Raw genomic sequence first — 19,724 nt, forward strand, 5'->3', positions numbered from 1 at the left:
CTGTATCTTGCACAGTATGTAACCTAGAACCAAGCCCACAGTGAGCACTCAATAAATACATTTTGATGGATTAATTCTTTTTAATCTGGTTTATTGAACTAATCCATCCAGACAAGTAATCAAAGGGCAAAAATAATATAATGCATATAAATTGTAATATTATTATCTGTATGTACCTAAAATATAGTTTTTGCATATTTAATAGGCTTCAAAGGAACATGAGTTTAAAAACACAACAGTAACACTTCGCACCAGCATCCATAGCCACAGCTGAGAAAGAACATGACTGGAATGTTCTAGTATTTCCCCCCTTGCCTCTTAAAGGACCATGGCTCTTGTTCTTCCCTTTATATATGTCACATAAGAGCAAATGGAGTGAGTCACACATAGGCATTTTGCTAAAACATCAGACACCAGGCCCCTGGAGACTCAGGGCTGTACCCACCTATTTCTGCTCTGTCTGTATGATTTTGGCCACAGAGTCTTGAACGCTTAGTATCTTTGGAACTCAGTATTTCCACTTAAAAAAAGGAGTTCATAAATTATCCTATCTAACTTATGGGCCAGGGATGAGAAATTTAAAAACGTGTGTTTAAAAACATTGAAAATAGTTTAAAGCATTAAGTGATGCCAAGAAATAATTGAACAATTGGAAACACATGTCTTCTTAGGTGTAAAACTCTGGCAAAGCACGGGGGGCAGTTCATACTGGCCCAGTCTATTCCTATGTTATAAAATAGTCTCTGACAAGCGGGGTCCCCATCTATAGCTTCTGGAGAACTTGCTGCCTTCCAGTCAAGGAGAGAAGACCTCATTTTGAGTTATTTTATTTTTTTTCCCCCTCATTGGAGACTAAATGTGTACATTCAAGAGGGAGGATTTAGAAAATAACTTTTCCCAAACCACGAGACCCTCTTTCTCTGCTTCAAATCTTTGAAATGTAGAATAATTGCTTCCATATATATTATTCACAAAATCCATGAAGAAAGCCCATGATATCAGCACATTCCAGCTCCCTAACAAAAGTCCTCTAATCCCCAAATCCTCAAATCATTATTTTGCATAGGTAAACAAATTTAACAGAGTTTTAATTAAGTATGCAAACTACTGACTTGATAGATGCAGACTCCCACTAGATTCTAAATCATTAGCTAATAAAAATTATGTAAATGTGTACATATCCAGCGTTTTCAGGAGGAGAAGGTAGTATTAATTTTCCAAGTTAGAGAGAAATGTAAATGTGGAAGCATACCTGATGTCATCATTAGTTTTCACAAATGTCTCTTCTGATACAACACTAATCAGGCTCAGATCAAGAAATTCTTCATGAACTCTCATGCACTGTTGGTGGGATTATAAATTGGTGCAGCCACAATGGAAGAAAACTATTATATGACCCACCAATTCCACTTCTGGGTATTTATCCAAAGAAAACAAAAACACTAATTTGAAAGGATATATGCACCCTTATGTTTATTGCAGCATTATCTACAATAACCAGGATAAGGAAGCTGCCTATCAATAGATGAATGTATAAAGAAATATGGTACATACACACATACACACACACACACACACACACACACACACACACACACAATGGAATATTGCTCGGTAATACAAAAAGAATGAAATCTTGCCATTCATGACAACATGGATGGACTGAGAGGGTATTATGCTAAGTACAAGTCAGACAGAAAAAGACAAATACCATATGATTTCACTTACATGTGCAATTTGAAAAAACAAGCAAACAAAACAAAAACAGACTCATAGGAACAGAAATCAAACTGATTGTTGCCAGAAGGGAGGCGAGTACGGGAATGGGTGGAAAACGTGAAGGGGAATATAGACAACAATACTGTGATAATTTTGCATAATGAGAGATGGTTACCAGACTTAGTGCTGTGAGCATATCGTACGGTATATAAATGTCAAATAACAACCTATGTTGTACACCTGAAACTGATATAATATTGTAAGTCAACTATAATTTTTTTTTAAATGTGTTTGATTCATTGTGGTCTAGAAAGGGTAAGGGCTTCAAGGAGAATTTTCATCTGTCTTCTCAGTTTTCCAAACCATATATTTTGAAATGCAAAAATTGACGTGGTCATGAAAATAAAGCCTGGTTCTCATGGAAAAAAAGAAATTGAATACTCCAGGAGACTTTAAAATTTCATCTTCTGTTTAATAATTGCTGGAGGCTGCCTTTGCATGTGAATTTAAAGGCCAAATGGACACTTATTAAGGTTTTTCAGACCAAGAACATCAGTATTGTAAGAAATAATAAAGTCAGTTACCAGTGTTGTGTGATATTTTTTGAAAGTGAATTATCTGAATAATTGTCTCAATTCTCCATAGTAGGTAATAGAGTTGTCTTAGACTGGTGAGATATCAAAAGGGAGGGAGGAAGTTAGAGAGGAAGGAGTTACTGCCAGGAAAAGAAAATGGACAAAATCAAGTGTTTTAATATTATTTTTACCTTCTGGTAATTTAAAAAAAAAAAAAAAAAAAACACCTCATGTTTAGCTTTTTGCAGAACATTCTCTATCATGAACTCTCCTGTCCTCCTGACAGCTTCTTTTTTCAGTAAGTATCATCATCACGGTAAGATTTCTTTGTGGCCCAAACCCTAGATTCTCAGGATGGTAAGCAATGGCTTATCTGCGCCAACCACTGTAAAAAGCAAATTTGGAAGCCAAGTTGTTCTACAAAAAATTAGAAAAGCCATAATTTAAGAATTTGATCGAATAGTCATGTATATCCTTCAGATAATTTATACTTATTTTCAGGTGTCAGTATTTTAGAATATGCAGCTTGAGTTTATGGTCAGTGGAAATTGGTTTGGGTGGACAGTTAAAAGTGGTTCACCACAGCCTTCCGCATTAGTTTAGCAGCTGAGTTTCAACCCAAGGATATTAGATCTCTTTCCATTATATGTTAACAATGCAATACTTGCCACAGATCATCTCTCTTCATACACTTCTTCCTTGTGTTCCTTTTCTTGCCTTGCAATGGTACATTGAGTTTTGGGTTTAGGAAACGGAACAGCTGTTTCTCTAGAGTTCCTCACTCACCCCGTTTTCCTTGCCATGACAATAAAAGAGGTTCTCTTGCAGGACACACGTTCTCCATGCTGTAGCTCCTCTTCCCTTAGGGAGTTGTCAGAAAATCTTTCACAGGCTCATCACTTACTTTTTCTATCTTCAGTAGAAAAATAAATTCAACCCAATGTACTTCTCATACTAGACTCCGGGCATCTACCCAACTGGAAAAGGGAAGTGTTATAAAATGTTCCTTTCTTATAGAAAGTAAGAAAGTAAGTGACATTCTTACTTTCTCCTAGGACAAATATTAGTGGGGAAACATTTAGAATGTACTGACTGCAATAATTTTTGTGGGTTTTCTTTCTACTTTAAAGAGATCACATGCATACAATAAAAAACACTCAAATCATATTCCTTTTTGAAGAAAAGCACAAAAATCATACTCACATAGTTTTCAAAACAGTGAACACACTCATGTAATTAGCACCCAGATCAAGAAAGAGAACATTATCAGACTGTAGAATGCATCTCCCCTTTCAAGTCCCCTTACGCACACGAAGGATAACCACTACCCTAACTTCTAATCCTATAATTTTACCTCTTTCTTTTACTCAGTTATATGTCTGTGAGGTTAATCTACACTGTTGCATGCATTTAGAGATTTTTCATTTTAGTTGCTATACAGTATTCCACTGTGTGAAAATATGAGAATGTATTTATCCAGTCTACTTTTTGTGGTCTTTTGGGTAGCTTACATTCTGAGGTGATTACCAATAGCACTGTTGTGAACAATTCTCGTTCATGTCTTTTGGTGGATATAAGCACTCATTTCTTTTGGGTAGACAGGTGGACGTGCAGGGTCACAGAGTATGCATGTGTTCAGCCTTAGCACATATTATAAACTGTTTTCCAAAGTACTTTACCTGTTTACCTTTCTATCAGAATTGTATGAGAGATTCAGTCACTCCATTTTCATGTAGTGGTCTGATTTTTGTCTCTTTCATTTCAGTTATTGTGTTGAACTTGGGTATTTTGCATTATGGTTTTAATTTTCATTTCCCTATGATTAATTTTTGTATGTTTATTGGATATTTGGATACCCTCTTTTATCAGGCACCTGTTCAAGTGTTGTCCATTTCTACACTGGGTTGATATTTTAAAGTGAGCATTAGAAATTCTTTATATGTTCTGCCTGTGAAGCCTTTGTTGAACATATGCTTTGCAATGATCTTCTTCCCTTCATATATATATCCTTCATATATATATATATATATATATATATATATATATATATATATAGAGAGAGAGAGAGAGAGAGAGAGAGAGAGAGATACATATATACATACATATATGTATATATATATGTATATATACAATACACATGTATATTTGCACACACACATATTGTTTTCTGGAAGAACATTCTCAAATGGATTGGAACTTGCCTAGGGATGTATACAAAGATTCACTGATGAATTAATGGAATTAATTTACAATGGCCAAAGTGAGAAATGTCCATGACTCCTTTTGATCTGGCTCTAACAGCTTCTAAATTTAAAAAAAATAAAAAATAAAAAAATAGTGGCATTTCAGAGAAAACTGAGGGAGCCTAAAGAACTTGGTACATAAAGGAATAGAAAGAGTGAGAGCAAAATTGGCCAAAAGCCAATTCAGTTTCTAAATTTCTTTCTTAATTTCCTTCAAAATGACAGGGGCTCTTTGTCTAGCATTCCTTGACTACCCCCTGTTTTTGTGGCTTCTTCATGGCAGCCTACAACACAACAGTCAACACTTAATTATGTGTCAATTGGTTTGATAGTTATTTCACATCATCAGTCATAACTCTAGATTGTATGTTCCTTGAAGACAACTGGGATGTCACAAGAGTAATATAATAGTGTAGCTACATTATTTGAGTGGCTTTAGGGGACTTTGAAAAGTATTATTTTTACCCCATTTATATGTTCCTTTTTTTATTTGAATGCCTGAGATTCCACTTCCATAAATTAAAGCTTTTCATTATACTTAGAAATATACTTTAAAATGGAAGTGACAAACACACACTGAAGTATAAATAAGTAATCATTTGAAAACTTATTTGAACAGCAATTTGAACAGGGAAGATGGATAAGGGATCTCAAGGTGGGTTCTCTCCAGAGAAGGATCTGAGAAACGGGAGGGATACCTCATAGACTGGCCCGAAGACACACACAAAGGAGTTTGAATGAGAATCTGGGTGGTCAAGGATAACTTTACTTAAATGAGGTTGTGTTGGGAACCTAGTCCTGAGGATGCAATTATACCCTATTTTTATTTTGTACCACCAATGTATCTCAGATTTTAATTTTTGAAAGACAAACTGAATGCAGCTAAATGTGTCTTACATCATTGAAATAACAATAATTATCCCATGTGAATTCATAGTTAAATTACTTATTGGACAAAAAACATATTGTCAGATAAAAAAAATCTTCATATTATAGGTGTTAGAACTGGGTTAATACATTCTGATTGTACAACATGCCAAAATGAGGTTGTTAAAAAAAAACAACCCTGTATTATAGCCTTTCCTTCCTAACAGACCAGTTAGACGCTGCTTCTGATTCTGGGCTTTGCCTCTGCTCCCAAATAATGAATATAAAAGGAAGTGGTTACCTAGATTTATGATGTGCTTTCATGGCATTATTGTGAATACTCATAACTATGGGACTGGGTAGAAAGTGATACCAGATATTTAACTTGAGCAGTCTGGATCTTATCCTCTGTGGGAAAACATATATTTTCTTATAGCTTAAGGCCATCTTAGAAGAATAATATTACTGGCATGAAAGTTGTAACATTTTGTGTGTGTGGAGAATTTATGCTTTGCAGTCATTTGTGGCATCACTTTTCACAATTGAAAAGCTCTATCCTCATTATGAGATACTCTGTTTCTAGTTATAAAAATGAGATTGCTTTTTTTTTTTTTCCAGAAATATTTGATTTAAAAAAAGATACAAACAACTTGCTGTCAAGTTCTGGTTTTCAGATACAAATTGTGCATTTTACAACTTCACCCAAATAAATATTATTTTTCCCAAGAGGTCACTGTTCTGAAATGCATAAACGAGAGTTATTGATACCATAAAATTACTTGGTACTTTTCAAAAAAGTAAACGGAGACAAAGCCCTTTAACATACCCAAACAATTCTCTTATTATTTCTAATTTCTACCTCAGAGCCTCAAAACTAATCCCTGTAGGTTGTGGAAATCACACACACAATACATGTAAGATGTATCTTCAACAGAACCCTTTTTTCTCAGGGTTTTCCTTTCTGCCCTTTTGTGTTATTGTAAATATATTACAAGTAGCATCATTCTAATTTGTTTCTCTACGTGGAATTGCTAACCACCCCCCTTCCATATTCTTGAAAGATCTCTTCAAAAGACTGTTAAGAAGTCTGTCAATATAATCTGAATACTTTTGTGAGGAGGCACAAAGACAAACTGGTAGAGTTTAGAAAAGTTCCATGCAGCAGATGTCTTCTGTTTGCACCACAAGGATTTTAAAAACATAACTACGTAGTCAACATTTAAAATCGGAAGAGTACGTACACACAGAGGCACAAGGAAGCTTTCTAAATTCTCTTGACTAACAGAACAATCCCTCCAGACTGAGCCCAAATTCTGGTATATGGCAATCAGTCTAGCCCTCACTCTGCTGTTTAATCATTTATATGACCTGCCTGATCCCTGCAGATCTGAGTTCTCCAGTCCCAAGGTGCAAAAGATCATCAGCCATACTGTTCACCCCACGTGAGTGCCAGGATTTGTAATGTCGATAGAACCCACAGAAATGAATTTTATTCTGCAGTGAAAACTCATGAAATTACACACAAAAAAAGAGGTGTTAGAGGACATGTATCTCCTTCTTCTCCGTCAAGAGAGCACATGAGCCTGACTAGCCCCCATCCTCCCTGTAAGTGACAACCCCAAGACCAAGAACAAGTCCACCCATGATCTGCACCCACATTCTTTCACCCAAGGGTCTTTCTTCATCATTTCCATTAGAACATGGCATTTTCTTCATTTAGTAAGTATTTTTTTGAAAACTCATCAATGGCTTGAGAACCACTTTCCCCGTGTCATCTATAGCAGGCCCTTGCTCCAGCTCTTGGCTGCAGAATGAACTTCAAGTTCCTTCCAATGCATACACTCTCCTGGGCTCTGGTACTGTGAGGAGGGAGGGCTGACACTAGCAAACAGCTTGGGGTTGTTACAGCTGCTGAGTGTGAAAGAGAAGGCAGCCTGAGGCTGCCACAAGGAGACTGGACTGATTCCAAACCTGACTTTCTGGCCACTTTGTTTCTCTGGCACCTGCTTCTAACCTGCATTCATCATGGAATGTTATGTTAAAAAAAAAAATCTCCAGTTCTGATGCACTCACCTTACCAGGGAAATCAAGCCTGGAGGAGAATGTATAAGCACATTTGGGGGAAAACATGTTAGTGAAAAGGAAAAAAAAAAAATACACAGAGCATTATAAATCTATATAAAAACAAAATCTAAATGTCACACTACATATCATCTTATCATGGATCTCCTGCTGTGTCCTTTGCTGTCTCCTCCCAGATTTGGCTCAATGCTAGCCAGAATCAGCTATGGAGGAAGACCTGTAAATATTTTTCCACCAGGAGCACTGAACAAACGGTTCTGGGAGCGATTTCCGCATTTGAATTTTAGAATAAAGGAAGAGTGGATCTTTGGCAAAATTGTGAATTAAGCAAGCATCCTTATTGGCACTGACAGCCTCACAGCGCTCTCTCTCTCTCTCTCTCTCTCTCTCTCTCTCTCTCTCTCTCTCCCCCCCTCCCCCCCATATCTCTGATGTTTTCCTTGGATCTTCCTATGGTGGTCTGCATCCACAAACCCTATTTTTACTGTTCATTTTAATACCTCCTTTTTTTCAAAGCATGAGGAAGTCGTTTACACGAAGGCATGGACATATAAGCATAGCTTTCAGTGGATAACTTGTACAAACAAAATAGTAAAGTTTTCACTAATGAAATTACAAATATCAATTATCAAGTTACGTGTATATAGGAATAATGCTGGGCAAAGTTTGGGCAAGGGTCTGAGAAGTGTGTCCCTTCCCTGGGAAAGTGCCTTACAACGTTTGGACCTAGCAGACAGTGTATTTTAAAGGGAATGGAAGAGGGAGGGAGGGAGGATGAGATACCTGACTACCATTCCAGACCATTAAAAAGTTCTATCATCAACTCTATTATCTCTTAGGTGTGGTTCCATCAAGACAATAACTGAATTGAAGTACACATAGTAAAATTCAGAAGTTATCACATGATTGTCTCATTAAAATTTGAAAGTGGGTAAGTGATTTATCTCCATGCTACTAATTTATTACTTTCTTTGATTTAAAAAAGTGGTGTAATGAGTGTAAGCGCCCATACTACGTACTTCTTTGGACACAGCCGTATTTAACTCTAGCCATTGTCTAATGACAAGAGAGAGGGTTGGGTTTGGGGGTGGCAAAAGGAGACACTTTCTGAGAAGAAGTGAAAGCAGCCATCAATAACAGATAAGTAGGGTCTGCACAGGCGTGCCAATTGTAGTCCTAGACTTCTAATGAGGCCCCATAAAGCAGGCAACTGTTTAAGAAGAGGTGGCTTGTCATCACTCTGCCTCAAGATAGCGAGCCGAGGTAAAAGGTTCATGCATGCTGTTTCCTTAGCTCCACGCTTCCCATGGGGCTATCGTTCCCTCCATCTGGCCTCTCAAATGTAATTCTGTGTTTGGGGGTTGGTGGGGGCTGGGGGCAGGCAGCTCAGAGTCTTAATATTCTTTATTAAAAATCAAATAAAAACACAAAAGGAGAGGCAGCCCAGAAAGCTTCCTCATGGCAGGGGGCCCATCTCTTAGAAAAATGACCTGCTATTTGCTTTGTCCGGTGTCTTCCCTATTAAAAGCTCCCAGAGGGCTCCTTGGCGTCATCTGTAATCACACATCCTCACTCAGGAGAACCCTGTAAGAGTGATTTTTCTTTAATGAAAAGATCAGAGCCACTGGGGAGGGGAGGAGAGGAGAGGAGAGAGAGAGGCTGTACTGTGTGTGTGTGTGTGTGTGTGTGTGTGTGTGTGTGTGTGTGGTGTTTGATCGGAAGATAAAAAAAATGTGATATTCTTAAACTTCATGTCACATATACATTAGTGGAATAAGTTAATCCATTAAAATTTTAATTCTGTGCTTTCAAAGATGTTTCACTGAAAATACTAGGTAAATATATGTCTATTTCTGGTGAACACTCTATATGACAGCAAAGACTTTCCAAGTAGCTTTATATAGGGGGACAAAACTCCTCCCACTAATGACATTTTGAAAGAGACTTTGCAAACATGTCTGTCTCCTGTCCTCATTGTATATCTGTAATATCTAGTACCAGAGACAGAACTTAGGGAGCTCCTCAATGCTAACTAATAATAATATGGTAATTCAACATAAGTGATCTGTTTTCTCCCCAACGTCTCCTCCTCAGCTCCAGGTTTATTATATTAAATGGGCTAATCTCTTTTATCCCTGTGCCTGAGCTCTGTTTATTCATTTATTCATTCAATGCATATTTATGAATAAGCCCTGAGTATTCAATTGTGAAAAACATAGGGATGTTAACTTCACAAAGTTTATATTTGAGTTGAAAAGACAGACAATAAATAGACATCAATGAGTATATACACATTGCGATAGGATAAAAAAGGGAAAAGAACCAGGTGTTGCAACATAAACAAGGACAGAGATAAGACTATGAATTGGGGTCAGACAAGACCTCTTTGGACGATGGGAAAAAGTCAGAAGGGAAAGTATTCTAGAGAGAAAGTAGATGTATGTAGATGCTAACCCTGACTTCTGTCTTGTTCCGGTATCTTACCCCTCCCTACTTAGTTTTGCTTGTCCCCATCTGATGGCCAAAAAGGGAAGAAATTAGCTCTGGAAACCAGCAGTATGTATGGGGTATGCTTCTTACCTGCAGTTTTCTGCTGGTCACTCTGTTTGCTTATATGCTGCATCCCTGACGAGACTTTATTGCATTGCTAACAATTCTGCTCCCAATTCCAATGTGTGGATTTTTTCCTCACACCACCAGGCAATTCTCTGATACCAGCTGGGCATTCTACAATTCAACTCAATTCTGACACTATTTACCTGGAGATAGCATTATCTCCAAAGGTTCAGGGCTCAGTCCCACAAGACCACTCCACTACAGATGCCAATTGCAACTGCAGGTTGTTACCTGTGCTTCTGACTAACTGGCTGTAAATCAGAGCTTCCCACGACCTTCTCCCTAGGGTCTGATTAATTTGTTAGAGCAACTCACAGAACTCAGAGAAATATTTTATTTACTAGATTACTGGTTTAATGTAAAAGAATATAATTCAAGAACAGCCAATTGGAAGAGCTGCATAAGGCAAGCTACATAGGAAGGGGCATGGAGCTTCTATGCCCTCTCCAGGTAAGCCACTCTCCCTGAAATCTCCATGTGTTCACCAATCCAGAAGCTCTCCAAAGCCCATCCTTTTGGGTATTTTTTATGGAGAATTCATTACATAGGCACGACCCATTAAATCATTAGCCATGGTAATTGATCTCAATCTCCAGCCCCACTCCCCTCCCTTGGAGTTCTGGAGGTGGGACTGAAAGTACCCCCATTCTTAGGTACTTTCTGAAAGTCATCTCATTAACATAATAAAAGACAACTTTATTGTTCTCATCACAGGAAATTCCAGAAGTTGTTGGAACTTGGAGCCAGGACAGAAACAAAGACCAAACATAGATTTATTACTTCTGTTTGGCCTGCCTCACCCTATGAGTCCCATTCCATCTACTCTTAGAACTTCCCTCATTCCTTGTCCATTATCACCAGTTTGAATCCCTTTCGCAACACTGTATTCATGAATTATACAAACTCCTTAGATCTAATTCAGGAAGCACTTCTTGTAACACTTGCCATTATCCTATGACGTATGCTGTGATTCATGCCTGACCATCACACTTTGCTTTTTTCATCTCTCTAAGAAAACCAATGGAGGACCAGCCTAGGCACATCTTGGCCAACTCCTTCATGAACGACATTCTTGCCATTTGTACCCTCTCTTCTCCAGTTAAAGCTAGACAGAGTCCAAGCATTTCCACTAAGGTGACGACTAATACCATTTCTTTCAGGCAAGTCAAAGTCACAGAAAATGTTTTTATGAGCATGGGCTCTGGAGTCAGGCTGCTAGCATTGAATTCTGGCTCAGCTATTTACTGGCTGTGTGAGCTTGAGAAAAACACAACTTTTTTCTGCTTCATTTTTGTTCAACTGTAAAATGGGTCATAGCAATTATTACCCTACAGAGCAACTGGGAGGATCAAAAAAGGAAACACACATAAAACACTTAAAGTGATACTTGGAATATAGTAAGTATCCCCTGAAAATATTATCTAGACCTACAAACGGAAATAAATTGGCAATTGCTTATGAAATCTAGCCTACACATGAGGATGCTTGGCCAAAGAAGCATAGAAAATAAAACTGTAACTTCTGAAAATGTAGATATAAGATTAGAATGGGTCCAGATTAAGGCTGAATTGTTAATGAATTTTGTGCTATAATTTTCCTTAAATTTCTTCTAAAACAGGGGTAATATCAGTGTGGATGGCAGGGCAGGAGCCAGTTATCCTTGACTTTTGGAAAGGAAAAAATGTGGGGCTCCAACACACTGAGTAGATTATTTTCCTCTTTGGGCTCTACCTCTACCCGGTTGTCTTTCATTATCAACTCAGAGGTTTGGACTGGATGACCCCTTACACAGCTCAGTGATTATTTATTTCTAGACATTCAACAATGTCAAATTTCTGTGCTGAAAGCATTGAATAATTCAAATATGAAACAGTTGCTTCCCTAAAAGACCTCATTTATCCTTAAAGATGTGTGGCATAAAGGTATGAGAATCTTAATAGCAGCATATGACAGTAATGCACAACTGTGTATGAATTTGTTACATGGACAACAAATGGATCATATTGTGACAAGGAAAGACTTCCTGTAGGACATGGAAATTGGATGGAGGTACCAACGCCATCAGTTTAGGCTGTTTGTTTTCTCAAAAGCACACAGCCAGTTTGAAATGCTGATTGCATAGGAACATGACTGCCAACTCCAGCCAGCAACAGATTCCTGTCATTAGTAATAAATGACCATGGCAGTCTTGAAAATGAATAGCATCCAGAGTTAGCGGATGGCTCTATGCCAGACAATGTTTGTTTACGTGCAGCAATTAGAGCCCAGCTGCTGTAGGAGGACAGTCATATTCCCAGCTGCACCTTAGGCACTGTGGCCTTTCATTAAGAGTCTGCCCTCAAGAAATTGGATTTATATGAACTGAAAGAGATGGACCTTGCAAAGATGCATCCAAAATGCCACATAAAATTACAACCCCCCACTGGCTCAACCTGACGTCCCAATCATGGCAGCCTGAATAGTGGCAGAATTCATTCATTCAACAAATAAGGACTTGCACTGGGTCAGCTACAGGGTAACACAGAAAATGTCCTTGACTCAACGGAACCATCATGAACTTAACATTTGGGGTGTAGACCCAAACTTCTTTTTACGAGTAGTTTTAATTGTAAGAGCTTCAATTCAACTAGGAATTGAAATAGTATGAGATCGTGGGGGAAAAGGGAGAGGAAAAGATGGTAAAATATGGGAAGAGGGAGCCATAGTTGGAAACTGGAAGACGGTCATCTGGGAAGTAAAATGAAACTCCAAAATTACAGTCCTGGATCAGAGGGAATGGTTTTATCATGGAGAGTCTGGCAGGATGCATTTATACTATCAGTGTTGTTTTTATCCTATTTCTCCATATCCATTCCTCTATATAACAGTTGTCATCCTTTCACTTAGGGGGATGTGGAGTGGACTTGTAGTCCAAGGGATTTGCCATAGGGTAGGAGGCAGAATCGGTTGAGAAGATACTTCCCACCTGATATTTCATTTCTAAAACAATATTAACAACACCACCAACAACAAAACCACACTTACCGAGAAGATTATCCTAAGTGCCCCGGACAGAGGCCATTTTAGAGACCTTCTGGCCCTGTAAATGAATGGTATCATGAATTCACTTTTTTGACCTCGTGAGCCATTTGATTTGATGATCGCTAAAACTGGATTGGAGAAGAGATGGGTGACTTCTGAGGAGAACTGAAGAGAAAGGACCCCGGATGACTGGTGAAGCACATTTCTGCTCTCTAATCTTTGGCAGTATCCTAGGGAAGGAGGAGATACTTGGAAGCATCTGGGTGCTTGGAGTAAAGCAAATTCCAGACCTCACCAAAAACTGCTGAATCCATTTCAAGGCTCAGAAAGAGTGGTGATTCAAGACTTAAATGGACCATGCGAGTTGAGCCAACAGCCTTTTCCACAATTAACAGAATGACAAAAGACCCATGGCCAGATGAGCCTCCCTGGAAAATTATATCTGCCTATCAACATGGAACCCTGGCAGCATCCTTGGCAAGTTTGTGGGGCGCAAAGCTCAAACGACCTAATGTAAAATCTCCCACCAACCTCAGCATGTCAGATTTGGAAACTAAACTGATTAAATTAAGAAAATAAATAAAAGCCATATTTCTTGCAAACTGAAAGCATGGAATTGGAATTGTCTCTCACTACTGAGACTGATGAAGAAACTGAGAGGAAAGGGTTCCATTTTTTCCTGAGTCAAGCTCCAAATATTAATCACATCCAAATGACATATTTTCCTGACGGCTGGAACTACATATAAATGCATTTCTTAAAAAAAAAACACAGAAAAGAAATTCATTCCAACAAGTAGCTATTTTAAAAATAGCTAATTGGGAAGTTCATTTAACAGCATTTCTCAGTCTTTAGAAAAGAAGGAAACACATCATCCCATTGACAGTATTATTGGTACCTTCTTGGTGATACCGAACTGGATGTCCTTGCCTTGTGGGCTTTCTAATCACACAGAACCAGAAGCAAGTAAGCTCACAGGGGTTCCACAAGCTACCTGACAAGCTCCTGACTCTCATGGACTCAACAGCGTCAGGCTCAATACACTGGATTACACTTAGCTGGCCCCAAGGCAGCCTTTAAAATCCCATCTTTTTTTCTGATAGTGTGACCTATTAAAGTGCCCCCAACAGCACACACGCATCAGCTGCTTGTATGCTCCAAAGGAGATAACATTGCAAATAAGAGGGCTGAGTTATCTGGCTTCATCACATTTAATGTGTCTTTTGAAGTTAAAAACAAGATTATCCTGCGAATGCTTGGCAAGCCAAGGTTAATCCTCAGCTTCCTAAGGAAACATAAAAGAAGATCCTTAACACTCAATATTCACTCATGATTTTGTGTGTTATTATTTCCAGAGGTGAATTTGGTGCTTCAGTGTTGAAACCCATAGCATCACTATTCTACATGACGCTGTACTGATTATAACAACAAGGCTTTGTTTTTTTTTCCCTATGAAATGTCTGCATTGGTCTTTTTTAAATATCAGATCCCCTGAAGATTTTGAATAGTGTTGCCTCAGTTTTGAGGAACTGGAAACTTCAAACTGTGGTTTATGGCAATCAGTGTCAAACAGAGATAATAATATTAATAGTGTGATTTTCGGTTGTAGAGTATGTTTCCAAATGGGTATCTTTGTCTTGCACAATAGCAAGCCAGCATGTTCTGCTTCCCAAAAACCTGTGGCTTCTTTGTAATTCAACATGTAGGAAAAACATGGGGCAATCGACATGATAGACAAAAAGGCTGGTGCTGAATGAAGAACTCATTACTTATCTATAGGCCATTCTAATCCTGATTATCATGTCATAATCAGAGGAGACTGGGGCTAAGGAAGACCTTTTATATGATCTGTAGGCCTGATAGAACTTTAGAACTGATTTATTAAATCATAAAATATATTGGCCTAATTTTGATTAGATTATTTCTGGTTCATTGATGCAAAGACCTTGCATTTCTCAAGTGGGCATGGGTGAAAGATTTTCTTGTAATTTTAAACTAAACTTCCAAAATATCTGGTAAAATGCTTTAATCTATTTGTATGCCTATCTATCAGTATACATACATATATGTCTCAGGAAAAAATGAAGCTTATAATAGAATCATTTAAAATTAAACTCTCAAAACAATGCTTCAAATGTACCTGGAATTCAATTTATAGATGTAACTGAGTGATGACACGAAAAGGTCAATACTTTTGAAAGAAGATTTTATTGTTACAATTCCTCAGAGGAGAAGGCACACCATACCACACAGAGCCACAGGAAGAAGCACCAGAGTTGGCCAGAAGACAGAAGGGGTGAGGGAAAAGGATGGGTGAGAGCCATTATTACCATAGTGGTGGGACATTGTTTGGTGGGGACATCCTCTGTTAGACCCGAAGAAAAAGCCAGATGTTAAGGTTTGTCTTGAGAGTTTTTGATATGATTTTTGTTCACCTATGAAAACACAGGAATGGTGTGGATGTGAACAGGTCTGGTCAATAGTTTGGCCCATGCTTCAAAGATGCCAAATCATCAATTATAGAGAATTAATATTGATTTTAAAATGTAGACTAACATTAAACAACTTACATGTCTTTTCTACATATTTACCAATGAATGGTCTTTCAACTATTTGAAATTCTGCTTCCTGTATGTGCTTTAGAAAAACTTAGAAATCTTCACAACCTTGCTTTCTTCAACAGCAATAACTAAATTAATTACACTTCATTTTTTTCTTCCCTTGAATGCATGAGGAAATAATTCATATTTTCCTCTCTCAGATTAATGTTCTGTTTCATCATTGTTCCTAAACTGGTCCCTAACTGTCCTAGGTAGCATTTTGAACCATGTAACCTCATTTTACAGCAGTAAATTATATACTTTGATAGAAAGCATTCATTTTATTAAAATATTTCATTCCATACTAACCACAAACTATTCAGCAACACTTAAAACACTGCTATTTTGCTTCTGTTAAGGTTGGGAATTGCTTCTGGTTAAATGCGTACTTAAATTGCTGTTTGTTGGTTTGTTGGTTGTGTGTGTGTGTGTGTGTGTGTGTGTGTGTGTGTGTGATTTAAAAGGTTCAATTAGTATTCCGTAATAATCTGCTCATCACATAGAAACAGCACCTAAGCAGAGGGCTTGACATTCAGAATCAATACTGTGCTAAACATTGAAGTGTCACAGCAAATACCAATAGGCCCGACCTCGTTCACGTGCTGGGCAGAATCTAATTGGCAATGCAACCAGAATGACCAATTTGTGTCCAATTTCCTCCCACCAGATCTTTCACCCTCACTCACATCCAGATGCTGAAATATCACAAGGTCAACAAATACAGAGGCCCACATTGGCTCAGTTCACTTGAGCTCCCCAGGAGGGCAGTGGCTCACCCCAAATCACAAAGGACTTAAACTCAAGCTGTTCTGTGTGTCTGATACTCCTTGTCCAAGTACACAGGCTTTTCCTCCTTTTTTTTTAATTTGATGCTTTTATTTTTGATGTGATAAAATAAGACTTTGAAAAAAAATAATGATAAAACTAATTGAACATGAAGAAAAAAAGTTGGTAGTTACTAAACAACATCCATAGTACTACCAAGTCAAATGCAGATGTGAGCTATAACTTCTTCGGGTTTAGTAGACATTGCCAAAATAACCTTATAATTCAAGCATTCAGATGTTCCAGGTAATAAGAAGCAGGGCAGTGTTCTGGAAAGAGCAGGGGACTAGGATATGAAGACAGGAAGTCCTCACACTCTCCTTATTTTCTCTTTATCTTTAATACCTCTCTGGACCTCAGTTTCCCTCTTGATCAAGTGAAGAAAATTATCCATATCCTGCCTACCTTGTAGTGATCAAATTAGATAATTAGAAAGTGTCATGCAAACATAACACATTCATTATTAGTGTTGTTTCCCTCTGCAAGTTCATTTGTTTTAAAGTTTGGGTATACACTAGCTAAACACTTCTTTAAAAGAATACAGTTGAGTTTAGTCAAGCAGCTAGTTGTGGACTGATGAATAGCTATTTGTATTGGCCATGCCTTATTTTAAGTAGATTGTCTATACAAATATTATCTTAAAACAAATATTACAAATATTATCTTATTACAAATATTATTTTAAAACAGTACATTTCGTATCTCAAATCAGACCAGTCTTTCAGTAGCATTGTTGCACAGATAATCCCTGATAACACAGTCTTGATTTCTCAAAACACTGGCTCAGAATTCAAGTATCGCAAGGGATAATGAACATACTTGTATCAACCCAAAACAACATCTGGCAGTCCAGGAGACCAAGGCATCTGAATCCAGACACTTCCCACCCTAGCCCTCGAGTCAATACAAAGCTCTATCAGTGGTATTAGAGGGCTATGGAGGTGGGAAGCCAACAATGTCATTAGTAGTGTCTACTTATGTGAATTTGTATCCACTATGTATAAATCCATTTGTAAGAATGGAAAATATGATGAAGACATACTCCCTTGTGAAAAACTGTCTGTGAAAGGAAACTACTCACTGTGAAAAATTCCCCAGGCATTCATCAACAAGATCCTCATCCCGGGCCTATCCCACAATAGCACATTCTTTCTCATTATAGGTACTGGGTTCAATAGTGTCTCCTTAAAATTCACATCCAACCAGAGCCTGTGAATATAACCTTAGTTGGATATAGAGTCCTTTCAGATGTAGTAATATTATGATGAGGTCATACCTAAACTAGGGTGGGTAGTCATGTAAGAAGAAAGAAATCTGGAAACAGAGAAATATAAGAGAAAATGGCACGTGAAGACAGAAGCGGAGACTGGAGTTACGCAACTACAAGCCAAGGAATGCCACGGATTGCTAGCAAATAACAGGAGCTACGAAGAGGAGAGAAGAATTCTGTCCTAGACTCTTTGGAGGGAGCACGGCTTTGCCAACAACTTGATTTCAGACTTCTAGCCTCCAGTGCTGTGAGAGAATAAATTTCCATTACTTCAACACACCCAGTTTATGAAACATTGTTATAACAGCCCTGGGAAGCTAATATACTAAGGGAATTACAACCTGTTATTTATTTATTTATTTATTTATTTATTTATTTATTTATTTATTTATTTATTTTAGAGCAAATGTCATTTAGATAGCCAGGGAGATTCCAAGTCAAGTTGTTGTCCTTTCAGTCTTAGTTGTGGGGAGCGCAGCTCAGCTCCAGGTCCAGTTGCCATTGTTACTTGCAGGGGGCGCAGCCCGCCATCCCTTGCAGGAGTCGAACTGGCAACCTTGTGGTTGAGAGGATGCACTCCAACCAACTGAGCCATCCCGGAGCTCAGCGGCAGCTCAGCTCAAGGTACCGTGTTCAATCTTAGTTGCAGGGGGCAGAGCCCACCATCCCTTGCAGAACTCGATAAACTGAACTGGCAACCTTGTGGTTGAGAGCCCACTGGCACATGTGGGAATGGAACCGGCAGCCTTCGGAGTTAGGAGCATGGAGCTCTAACCGCCTGAGCCACCGGGCCGGCCCCATGTCTTGCCTACTTTTATTAAGCATTTCTTAAGTGCTTCGCATTAAACCAAATCTTCAGGATTCCAAGTTGGACAAAGGTAATAATGGTTCCTGCCCTCCTTGCCATTTAAATTCATATTTACTTGATCCTGGGATTCATACCTTGACCCACCTGCTGGGTTCCTGTGTGGCCTCTAAGCCTCACCTGACCAGGGCAAACTCATGTCAGAATATCAAGCTCCTCACCACACCTTTACCAACCAGGGCCACTTACATTTGCCCAGTTCACTGCATTAGACTTAGAACCTTCTGATGGATGAGGATCCTTGGCTAGCATCTATCAGTCTTCTCTCCTTAGAGCTAGAGTCTCCTCCTAAATAATTCATTCAATCTGTCAAGCAGGCACTGAATATTTATTTAGAAGTTACTGTGTGCCAGAAGCCATTCTAAAGATACGGTGCTAAACATGATAGATATAGTTTCTCCTGTCATGGAGCTTGGAGTCTACATTAATAGACCAAGACAAAGAAAATAAAAAAGAAGTACAAAATAAAAATCCAAGTAGAATACATATAAAGAAAATAACTACAGGACTAAGATAGTCTATTAAAAAAAAAGAGAGAGAGAGAGAGAGAGAGAGAGATGAAAAGAGATTGACAGAGGAGATTGGGGAAGCTCTTCCCAAGGAGATGTCATTTAAACTGATATCAAAAGTAACTAGCCCTGCAATATGGTTAAAATAGACAGGGCCAGAGAAATACAAAGACCCTGAGGGACTGCACAACATAGTATATTCCAAAAACTGAAAGAAGATACATAATTAGGGCATAGTTGATGAATGGAAAAAGTGACTGTATTAGCTTCCTCCTGCTACTGTCGTAAATTACCATAGACATTTGTGGTCTAAAACAACATAAATTACAATTCCGGAGGTCAAAAGTCTGAAATGGGTCTCACGGGGCTAAAATTAAAATGTCATCAGAACTGTATTCCTTTTGGAGGCTCAAGGGGAGAATCTATCCCTCGCCTTTCCAGAATCTAGACGCTTCCTCTATTCCTAGGCCTGTGCTTCCCTTCCAGCAATCATATCATTCTAGTCTCTGCTTCCATTATAACACTTCCTTCT

Source organism: Rhinolophus sinicus, linkage group LG09 (assembly GCF_036562045.2).
Source record: "Rhinolophus sinicus isolate RSC01 linkage group LG09, ASM3656204v1, whole genome shotgun sequence".
Classification (NCBI taxonomy): domain Eukaryota; kingdom Metazoa; phylum Chordata; class Mammalia; order Chiroptera; family Rhinolophidae; genus Rhinolophus; species Rhinolophus sinicus.